We start from the raw sequence: 11,764 nt of genomic DNA, 5'->3' as shown, positions 1-11,764 counted from the left end.
CCATAATACTGTGATAATTCCATGCTAGTCTTTCCATTGTTTAAGTATTGAAAAATATATTTATGCATTGTTAAATGTATGTAAATGTAATATGATTTGTATTGTTTTGTCTAGAACATGTGAATTTTATTTGGAAATACACATGAGAACCTCATTTGCAGATATACACTTTGTATGTTATGTGCTTGGCATGCACAGGGTCTCAAGCTGCGGTAGCACTGTTTCTGTTTTCATTTTCTGTCCATCAGCTTCCACTCTCTATGAATCTATCAGTGTTGTTGCTTTCTGTTTGTACTCTCTCTCTCTCTCTCTCTCTAGTATTCGAAGAATAGTAATATCAGCTTAGCTCTCGTTAATCTTTTGTTACTCACTGGCAATATCAATAGTTTAAATATGTTGCTAGTATCATGTATTGTGAATCAATCTTCAGTACAGCCATAGAATGATTTGGTGATCTTAATATTATTTGTACAGTTATGACAACTCCTGACGTTCTTATCCTTTTCTGTGCATGCATACACATCTACATGTTCAATTTTACATCTTCTCAGTACCTTAAGTAGAGTTATGTGAATTTTTTTCAGCAATAGAGTTCCTTACAGTGCTGTGGGGCATGACCACAGCCGTCCTTTCTGCCAATCTGCATTTTGAGTTTGTATTAGTGGCAGTTGCCACTGGACGCTACTCAGCTATATTTTTTGAGTCCACCACTTTCATATTCTTACCTTCTTGCCATGTAACTGAGGCAATTCCTTATTTGCTCTCCTTTTTAAGATGAATAGTTTAGACTGAACTCCTCCAACAGCACCAGACTATCTATCTTCCCTTCCATCTACAAATTTTGTGGCACTGTGCTTCCCTTATTGCACTGTCTGATCAACACTCTTCTTCTGTGTTTTTATTGTGGAATGTCAATTTTGTTTTCTTCATACATATTTAGTGTTATAATTTTATGGTTACTCATACTTGATGAACTACTGTTTGTAAGAAAAAACAGAAATTGACAAAAACTGTGAAACAATATGTACATACCAAAGTAAAAAATACTTATGATGGTTGATGAAACCCACAGTTTTTACTATTCTAACTTTGTTTTTGCAAATTGAACTGTAACACTGTGTAATTTTTAATTTCTTGTTTATGTACAGATCTTTGCTGAAACCTTCAATTTGAACTCTCTTACTTTATTTTTAGGTGTGTCTAGATAGTAGGACTTTTCTTATGTGTAGGACGACATGCTTATCTTTTTAATGATACTCAAAGAATATTTATTTGTAATTACTTATTCGTAATTATTATTTATGTGTAATTATTACTTTAAATTTGTCATCTAATTAAGGAAAAAAGTTTATTCAGAAATCTGTAAAGGCTATACTTCTTTCCACTGTTAGGATAAACCCAGCAGTTTTCTATTGCTTACGTATGACCGTCAGTGCCACACGAAACTAATGTAATGATGTTTTTGTAGCTAATGTTTTACTGATACAAGAGATATTGAAGGTACCAACTAAAAGTATGAGAAAAATAAACACACTGGAAGAAATGTTATGAACCACTATCCAGGACTTAGAAACGATGAAGTGAAACTGAGGCACTCATGCTAGACTGTTATAATGGACATTAAACAAAAGAAAAAATTGTCATAATACTAAAACAAGGACAAGAAAGTATGTAACATTTACAGAAAGTAATGACATACTTTGTACTTTTGTAAAAGAGAAACATACTTTTATATATGACCAAACACTTTTAAGAGACTGTGATGTGCAATGCATTGAAGGAGCTTATTAATTCAACTAACTTTGTTAAGGAGGTTGTGTTACATGATCATATACTTTGCCATGTTTGATTGCATTGAAATACACACTGAAAAGCCAAAGAACTGGCCTAATATTGTGTAGGGCACCCGCAAGAACACAGTAGTGCCACAACATGATGTGGCATAGACTCGACTAACATCTGAAGTAGGGCTGGAGGGAACTGAAACCATGAATCCTGCAGGGCTGTCCATAAACCCCTAAAAGTATGAGGGAGTGGAGATCTCTTTTGAACAGCACATTGTCAGGCATCCCACCTATGCTCAATAACGTTCAAGTCTGCGGAGCTTGGTTGCCGGCGGAAGTGTTTAAACTCAGAAGAGTGTTCCTGGTGCCACTCTGTAGCAATTCTTGACATGTGGGGTGTTGCATCATCCTGCTGGAATTGCCCAAGTACATGGGAATGCACGATGGGCACGAATGAATGCAGGTCATCAGACAGGATGCTTACGTATGTGTCACCCATTGGAGTCATATCTAGACATATCAGGGGTTCCATATCACTCCAACTGCACACGCCCACACCATTACAGAGCCTCCATCAGCTTGAAAAGTTGTCTGTTGACATGCGGGGTCCATGGATTCTTGAGGTTGTCTCCATACCCATACATGTCTATGCACACAATACAATTTGAACATGTCCAGGCAACATGTTTTCAGTCATCAACAGTCCAATGTCAGAGTAGACAGGCCCAAGTGGGACCTAAAGCTTTGTCACAAGTGCACAAGTGGGCCTTCAGCTCTGAAAGCCCATATCAATGATATTTCATTGAATGGTTTGTACAATGACACTTATTGATAGCCCAGCATTGAAATCTGCAACAATTTGATGAAGGTTGCACTTCTGTCACATTGAACGATTCTCTTCAGTCATCATTGGTCCTGTTCTTGCATGATCTTTTTTCAGCTGCAGCGATATTGGAGATTTGATGTTTTACTAGATTCCTGATATTTATGGTAAACTCATGAAATGATCATATGGGAAAATCCCCACTTCATTGCTACCTTGGAGAGGCTGTGTCCCATTGCTCCTGCACCAACTATAACACCACATTCAGACTCACTTAAATCTTTACATCCTGCCATTGTAGCAGCAGTAACCAATCTAACAATTGAGCCATACACTTGTTGTCTTATACATGTCTTGCCAACTGTAGTGCCATATTCTGCCTGTTTACATATCTCTGTATTTAAATATGCATAGCTGTACCAGTTTCTTTGGTGCTTCAGCATATGTGTATAATAGATATATTGTACTAATTGGATTACCATTATAGTTGATAATCACAGATTTGGTACAGAGAAACATAAAATGCTATTTTGGAATTAAAGTTAAATACACTGAAGTGCTAAAGAAACTGGTATAGGCATGTGTATTCAAATACAGAGATATGTAAACAGGCTGAATATGGCACTGCAGTTGGCAATGCCTATAAAAGACAACAAGTGTCTGGGTCAGTAGTTAGATTAGTTACTGCTGCTACAATGGCAGGTTATCAAGATTTAAGTGAGCTTGAATGTGGTGTTATAGTTGAGGCAGGAGTGATGGGACACAGCATCTCCGAGGTAGCGATGAAGTGGGGATTTTCCCATATGACCATTTCATAAGTGTACCATGAATATCAGGAATCCAGTAAAACATCAAATCTTGATACATCAGCAGCCACAAAAAGATCCTGCAAGAATGGTACCAACAATTACTGAAGAGAATCGTTCAATGTGACAGAAGTGCAACTCTTCAGCAAATAGCTGCAGTTTTCAATGCTGGGCCATCAACAAGTGTCAATGTGCAAACCATTCAATGAAATATCATTGATATGCAATTCTGGAGCTGAAGGTCCACTTGTGTACCCTTGATGACTGCATGGTACAAAGCTTTATGCTTCGCCTGGGCCATCAACACTGACATTGGACTGTGGACGACTGGAAACATGTTGCCTGGTCAGTTGAGTCTCATTTCAAATTGTATCACGTGAATGGATGTGTACGGGTATGGAGACAACCTCATGAATCCATGGTCCTTGGATGTCAGCAGGGGACTTATTAAGCTGGTGGAGGCTCTGTAATGGTGTGGGCGTGTGCAGTTGGAGTGATATGGGACCGAAATGATAATTAAATGGACACCCTAGCTGCAAACAGGTGTTGATATACTTCGTTGGGGACATGTTGAAAATGTGTGCCCCGTCTGAGTATGAGGGGCAAACATCTAGTAGGCGCACTACGAATGTAGTGGTGTGGACATGTTGGGAATGTGTGTCTCACGGGGAGCATGCAAGGGATAAGTCCCTGCAGGCACACTATCGTCTGTGCCCTCGGTGGCTCAGATGGATAGAGCATCTGCCATGTAAGCAGGAGATCCCGGGTTTGAGTCCCGGTTGGGGCACACATTTTTAGCATGTCCCCAATGAAGTATATCAATGCCTGTTTGCAGCTAGGGTGTCCATTTAATTATTATTTCATTTCTAGCAAAGCTGTGTGGTCATCGACGGTAACTGTTCTTTCGGGAACAGATACTACCGTCATATATAGTTGATATAGGACCCCTGATATTGTTTTGTTTGGTTTTAGGCCGCAAAAAACAACTGGAGTCATACACACCCAAGTCAAAACTAGAGAACACACAGATGAGGTAAAAACTATATGTCAGTCCCAATGGACAGAATAGGATACAGTTAAACAGGGCACGTGGAAAAAGGGCTTAAAAAAAACACCATTCAAAAAATGGAGGTCCAAAACTAAAAATTCAGTAGTCTTTGCCATATTGCTTCAGTGGATAAAAAGTAAAACATGGTTGACAGCCCGCACATCATTCGCTAAAACGGCTGATAAATCAGATGGCAAACCCAAGCTGGAACGTAAAGTGGTAAAAACAGGGCACTCCAGCAGGAAGTGGCGGACAGTTAAAATCTGGGCGCAATGGTGGGGCAGTGCCACTGAGCAAATGACGATGGCTAAAAAGGTAGTGCCCAATAAGCAGCCGAGTTAAAATAATCTCCTCCCGACAGGAGGGCCGAGAGGAGGTTGCTCAAGGTGCTGGGTGAGGCTAAATAAGCCAAAGCTTATTCCCATGAAGGGATGCCAAAGGGACACCACCTCCTGGCAGACGGCAATGCAGAGATCATCAGAGGGAATAGAGGTACTCGCGAGTTGAGGTACGAGGACTGCAGCCTTGGCAGCAGCACCAGCAGCCTAATTTCCTGGCAGACCGACATGACCAGGGACCCTCAGAAATATGACATTTGCTCCACCAAGAGTGAGCAAGTGACAGTTTTCCTGGACCCGCTGCACTAGGGTATGAGCAGTGTACAGTGTACAGAGACTTTGGAGGGTGCTGAGTGAGTCTGAGCAGAGGATACAATTGGAAAGGCTGTGTCACTGGATGTACTCCGTGGCCTAATACAAGGCGAAAAGCTCAGCTGTAAATACTGAGGAGTGTGCCGGAAGCCAATATCGAAAGATAAGGGTGCCAATGATGAAGGCACACCCGAACCCACAGTCAGTCTGAGAGCCATCAGTGTTCACAAAGGTAATATCACTAAGTTCCATGCGAAGGTTGTGAAACTGAAGGCGATAGACCGAGGCCGGAGTAGTGTCCTTAGGAAGTGAATGAAGGCCAAGGTTAACATGGGCTGCTTCATGAAGCCAAGGTGGTGAAGGGTTCACACCCACTGGAAAAGTTGCAAGTAGCATGAAGTTAAGCCGCCATAGTAAGTGACAAAAGCAGACTCCAGGAGGTAACAGAGAAGAGGGAGGAGCTCCATACTGATGATCTAAGGAATTATCAAAGAAGGAGGCATAAGAGGGGTGGCCATGCATGGCAGACAAATAGCATGCATACCTGCTCAGGAGAAAGTCATGGTGGTAGGACAGTGGTAGGTCAGCAGCCTCAGCATACAGACTCTCAACCAGGCTGGTGTAAAAGGCACCTGTGGCCAAACGGATGTCATGATGATGGATAGTGTTGAGGCAGCATAAAAGGGATGGGCGGGCAGATGCATAAACAAAGCACCCATAGTCGAGTTTCAAATGGACAACGGACCAGTACAAATGGAGGAGTGTGGTTTGATCGGTACCCCAAGAAGTACCATTGAGGACATGTAGGACATTGAGAGACTGCATACAGCGGGCTGCCAGGTAAGAGGCATGGGAGGACCAAGAGAGTTTTCTTTTAACATGAGCCCCAGGAATTTTGTAGTCCTCAATGAACATAAGGGCAACAGGCCAAGATCTAGAGATGGTGGGAGAAACCATTTGTGCCGCCAGAAATTCATACAGACGGTTTTGTCAGTGGAAGAGCGAAAGCCATTGGCGATGCTCCAGGAGTGAAGATGATCAAGACAGCGCTGAAGATGCTGCTCAGTGAGACAGGTCCGTGGAGAACTGCAATAGCTGGCAAAATCATCGACAAAAACGGAGCCCTGATGCCCAATGGGAGACAGGCCATTATAGGCTCAATGGCAATAGCAAAGAGGATGATGCTCAGGACGGAACCCTGAGGCACCCCAGTTTCCTGAATAAAGGTGTCTGACAAGGCAGAACCCACACGCACCTTGGAAACTCGGTCTTGTAAAAATGCCCAAAGAAAACAGGGCAGGCGCCCACGGCAGCCCCACGTGTAATGAGTATGGAGGATACCAGTTTTCCAGCAGGTGTCATAGGCTTTCTCCAAATCGAAAAACATGGCCTCTGGAATTTCCATAGAAAATCATTCATGACATGAGTGGCAAAGTAAGGAGATGATCAACTACAGAACGCCACATTCGAAATCCACACTGAGCATTCACGGGTGAATGGTGTGACTCAAGCCACCATACCAGCCGGGCATGAATCATATGTTCCACCACGCAGCTTGTAAGATGGATGGGACGGTAGCTGTAAGGAAGGTTTTTGTCCTTACTGGGCTTAGGTCTGGGTATGATGGTGGCTTCATGCCAACGGCCAGGAAATGTGCCCTCAGCCCAGATGCAGTTGTATGTGTTAAGCAGAAAGTGCTTGCCCGCAAGAGAGAGGTACTGCAACATCTGAATGTGGATAGCGTCAGGCCCTGGGGCAGAGAACCGGGATGAACTGAGAGCATGATCTAGCTCCCTCATAGCATTGTAGCACTCATGATTGGGTGAAGAGAAGGGTATTGCCTCAGCCTCCTCCACTCGTTTCCAATGGATGAAGGCAGGGTGATAGTGGGAAGAGCTCGAAACTTCACAAAATGGCAGCCCAGGGTGTTGGAGATAGCTTCGGGATCTACGATGACATTGTCAACGACTGTCAGGCCAGAAATGGGGGAATGGATCTTGGTTCCAGAGAGCCATCAGAGGTTGGCCCACATGACAGAAGAAGGTGTGGAACAGTTAAAAGAACTAGCTCTTTTGCTATCTCGAAGAACTCGACAACACTTTGCACACATCTGTTTATAATGAATACAGTTTTCCAGTGTAGGGTGGCAGTTAAAAATGTGGAGAGCACATCTCCGTGCGTGAACTGTGTTGCAGCATGCCTCAGTCCACCAAGGGACTGGTACACAACGCGGTAAAGAGAAAGTGGAAGGAATGGAAGGTTCTGCAGCAGTAGTGATAACGTTGGTGAGGTAGTCCACCTTGTCATCACAACTGAGGAAATCCTGTTCTCCGAAGGTTGCCACGGAGGAGTAAAGCTGCCAGTCAGCCTTAGCAAGCTGCCATTTGGGCATGTGGATGGGTAGGAGTCAGCAGATGGAGAGCACATGGGAAATGGTTGCTTGAATAGGCATCAGAAAGAATGGACCACTCAAGACAATGGGCAGTCTGGGCAGTGTAAAAGGATAGGTCCAAATGGGAATAGGTGTGCAAGGAGTCAGAAAGGAAAGTGGGTTCTCCAGAGTTAAGGCAGAAGAGGTTGATTTGGTTAACAAGGTCAGCCAAGAGGGCACCCCTCTTTCAGGTCCTGAGAGTACCCCAAAGGGGATGATGTGCATTAAAGTCACTGAGTAGCAAAAATGGGGGAGGTAGCTGCCCAGTAAGCTGAAGGAAGTCTGCCCTGGTGGCACTGAAGGACAGAGGTACATAAATGGTACAGAGGGAGAAAGTCAGGTGGGAAAGGAAAAGGCGAATGGCAACAGCTTGAAGACGGGTAGTCAGGGAGATGGGTTGACTATGAAGGTCATCCCATATGAGCAGCATAACGCCTCCATTAAATGGGATGCCAACCTCAGGGAGAAGGTCAAAACAAATTGGTAAGTAATGTGGAAGCTCAGAGCGGTCTTGAGGGCTCAATTTCGTTTCCTGAAGGTGGAGTACAAGGGGATGCTGCGATGCTAGAAGCAGCCATCAATCCTCTTTTGTGGGACCAAAGGCCACAAATGTTCCATTGGAGGACAGTCATGAGGAGGAAGAGATGTAGAGGTGTCAACCCGGTGGCTGCCGAGGGACAGCCGGTGAAGAGTCGCTATGGCACAGAAACAGGAAGATCCTGCTCCTGGGGTCCACAGAAGCATTGGCTTGCTTGTGCAGTCAGTCTGTGGAATTGAATGCTAAAAAACAGTGGGTGGTGCTTGCCGGCGAGACAGAGGCCGGCTGGGCTAAGTAACCACGTGGCGACACCATCGAGCAGGATCTAAGAGGTGGTGAAGGAGAAGACTGTTTGTCTTTAGTGGACTTCTTTGAGCCCTTCTGGTTAGAGGAAGACTTGGGTGTTGTTTGGCTGGAGGGATGGAGGATATCTTCTTGGGAGTACTGCTTCTATCCTTTCCTGCCTGCCAGTTGTGTAGTGGGTAGCTTCGCACATTTAGGCGAGAGTTTGACCATTTGTTGCACAGCAGGACTGGAGGACAGTGAAGCTACCTTGACAATGGGTGACTTCACAACCTCAGAGCCAAATTTGAAGATGCATGTCTGCATGGCCATGTTCTTCATGGAGTGAGGGGTAACAAGAACTGAACTATAGGTGCCATTCGGGTGAACACAGGGTTTGTGACTAGCCAGTAACTTGCGGGTTTGTGACTAGCCAGTAACTTGCGGGTTTGTGACTAGCCAGTAACTTGCGAGCTACTGGGTAAGGCACATTTTCCTGCACCCGAAACTCTTGGACAGCCTGCTCATCTACACTCATGCTCATGAATTATGGATAATTGCAGAATGTGGTGCCACACAATGTGGCACTACACAAAACTCGCGCTAATAGCATAGGCACATAGGGAACACACATGACACAGATCTGTAAGTCCATGGTATTGGTGATAAGATGAGAAAACCATTCCGAAACTCGTGCTAAAAATGTCACTGTTTCCTGTGCATGTACCCTGACATCAATATGGGATATGATCACCATACACACGTACACAGACCACACAATGGGTTGGCATACTCTGGATCAAGTGGTCGAGCAGCTGCTGGGATATAACCTCCCATTCTTGCACCAGTGCCTGTCGGATCTCCTAAAGCGTTATAGGGGTTTGAAGACATGCAGTGATAAGTTGACCAAGAGCATCCCAGATGTGCTTGATGCCATTTAGATCTGGAGAACAGGCAGGCCATTCCATTCGCCTGATATCTTCTGTTTCAAGGTACTCCTCCACAATGGCAACTCAGTGAGGCCGTGCGTTACCATCCATCAGGAGGAAGGTGGGACCCACTGCACCCCTGAAAAGGTGGACATACTGGTGCAAAATGACATCCCAATACACCTGACCTGTTACATTTCCTCTGTCAAAGACATGCAGGGGTGTTCATGCACCAATCATAATCCCACACCACTACATCAAACTGCGACTTCCATAGAGGTCCGTTTCAAGGACATTAAGGGGTTGGTATCTGGATCCTAATCACGCCAGATGAAAACACAGTGAGAATCACTGTTCAGACTCTGGACTCGTTCGTGAACATAACCTGGAACGACTGTTCCTATTACCATGTACTATGTTCTTGACAACAGGCTTTACAGGTTCTCCTGTGACCAGGGGTCAGTGGAATGCACCTTGCAGGTCTCCAGGCAAATAAACCATGTCTGTTCCGTCGTCTGTAGGCTGTGTGTCTGGAGACAACTGTTCCAGTGGCTGAGATAAGGTCCCAAGCAAGGCTACCTGCAGTACTCCATGGCCATCTGTGGGCACTGATGGTGAGATATCACTCTTCTTGTGGACTTCCCATGCTGCAGTGCCTGGACATGTTTCCTGTGTGCTGGAATCATTGCTATAATCTTGAGATCACACTTTGTGGCACACAGAGGGCTCGTGCTACAACCTGCTGTGTTTGACCAGCCTCCGGTCGCCCTAGTATTCTACCCTTCATAACGTCATGAATATGTGTTCTTTGAGCCATTTTCAACACACAGTCACCATTAGCATGTCTGAAAACATCTGCACACTTACTCGCTGTACTGTATTCTGACATGCACCAACACACCTCTGCATATGTGGACTGCGGCCAGCGCCACCATGTGACGACTGCAGGTCAAATGCACCGCATGGTCATACCCCGAGGTGATTTAAACCTGCAAACCACCACCAGAGTGTTGTTTCACCATGTATCAGCATTATCCTTAATTTATGAGCATGAGTATAGATACACGGAACAATCCCAGGAGGAGGCAGCATGGCCACCATTGCAGTTGATACAGTGGGGAGAAGGAGGCGGACATTCACCCTCATGTGCATCCCTGCCACACGTTACACATGTGGCTGGGTGTCAACAAGACATTCTAGTGTGATTGAACTGATGACACTGGTAGCAGCGCATCAGACTCAGAATGTACGGCTGGACTGTGATGATTTCATAGCCTGCTTTAATCTTGGACAGCAGCATCACCCTATCAAAGGTGAGGAAAAGAGTGTGGGTGGGCACCAAGGAGGAACCAACCTTTTTCATTACACGATGGACAGCAATGACACTCTGATCAGAGAGGTAGGATTGTATTTGGGCCTCAGTTAGACTGTCAAGCAGCCTGGTGTAAATTACACCATGGGGAAAAGTTCAAAGTTCTATGTGCCTCGACATGAACAGGGCAGCTGTGGAGAAGCAAAGCAGCAAGTAGTTGTTGTGCTTGAGAATCAGATGCTGTCTCCAAAAGCAAAGTGCCATTCTGTATATGAGAGCAGGATCTCACAGGGCCAGCAATTGCATCGACACCTTTCTGAATAATAAACGGATTGACCGTGGCGAGGTCTAGGCGCTTTAGTCTGGATCCGCGCTGCTGGTATGGTCGCAGGTTCAAATCCTGCCTCGGGCGTGGATGTGTGTGATGTCCTGACGTTAGTTAGGTTTAAGTAGTTCTAAGTCTAGGGGACTGATGACTTCAGATGTCAAGTCCCATAGTGCTTAGAGCCATTTGAACCATTTTTTTGACCGTGGCGAAGGACTGATGATCTTCAGTACGTGATACCACAAGGAACCGTGGGGCAGTGGGAAGGATCTCCAAATCAGTAGCCTCATTACGTTTATGTTTCATTGACATCAATGGAGAGGAAATCCCCATGATTGCCAGCATCTCCGATGGAGCGCTCATTCCACTGGGGGGACCCCTTCACAAGGGGGCGCACCCGCCTTAGGTGATTGGTCACTCCTCAGGTCACACCTCCCGAACATCTGATGGAGGGACCAATGGGCAATCTGAGAAGGTCACAGCTCAGGCAATCACCCCTCCTTGGGCCTGGCCTGTACCAGGGGGTATGTGCGAACCCTACCTGTCGACCCGGACTCAGAATTATGCATTGTCCAGTCACCTTTTATGCATCAGACGCATGGGCCAGCCTTCAGGAGTGCACAGAGAAGAAGAAGAAAAAAGAGGATCCTCAAACACCGAAGCAGAGGGATGAGAGGAGAAGGGAAACAAAGAAAGGAAAAGGGAGCCAAAAAGAAAGTTGAGACTCTTCGCAGGTCAGCGACAGAATGCAGAACATTCCCAATAATACCCCACACTTGTTCCCCCAGGGAGAGGAGAAAGAATAGCAAGAGGATAGACATACAGCACAGAAGGGA

General features: G+C 45.2%; 1 non-coding gene across 1 annotated transcript; it reads left to right on the top strand.

Annotated features, from left to right (window-relative positions):
* The first annotated feature begins 4,125 nt into the window (after window positions 1–4,125).
* On the top strand, window positions 4,126–4,200 carry Trnat-ugu (transfer RNA threonine (anticodon UGU)). Its single transcript has one exon. It is a non-coding gene; the product is annotated as a tRNA-Thr (tRNA).
* The last annotated feature ends 7,564 nt before the right edge of the window (window positions 4,201–11,764 follow it).

This window comes from Schistocerca serialis, chromosome 5 (assembly GCF_023864345.2).
Source record: "Schistocerca serialis cubense isolate TAMUIC-IGC-003099 chromosome 5, iqSchSeri2.2, whole genome shotgun sequence".
Lineage (NCBI taxonomy): Eukaryota > Metazoa > Arthropoda > Insecta > Orthoptera > Acrididae > Schistocerca > Schistocerca serialis.
This window is presented reverse-complemented; position numbering and strand designations above follow the sequence as displayed.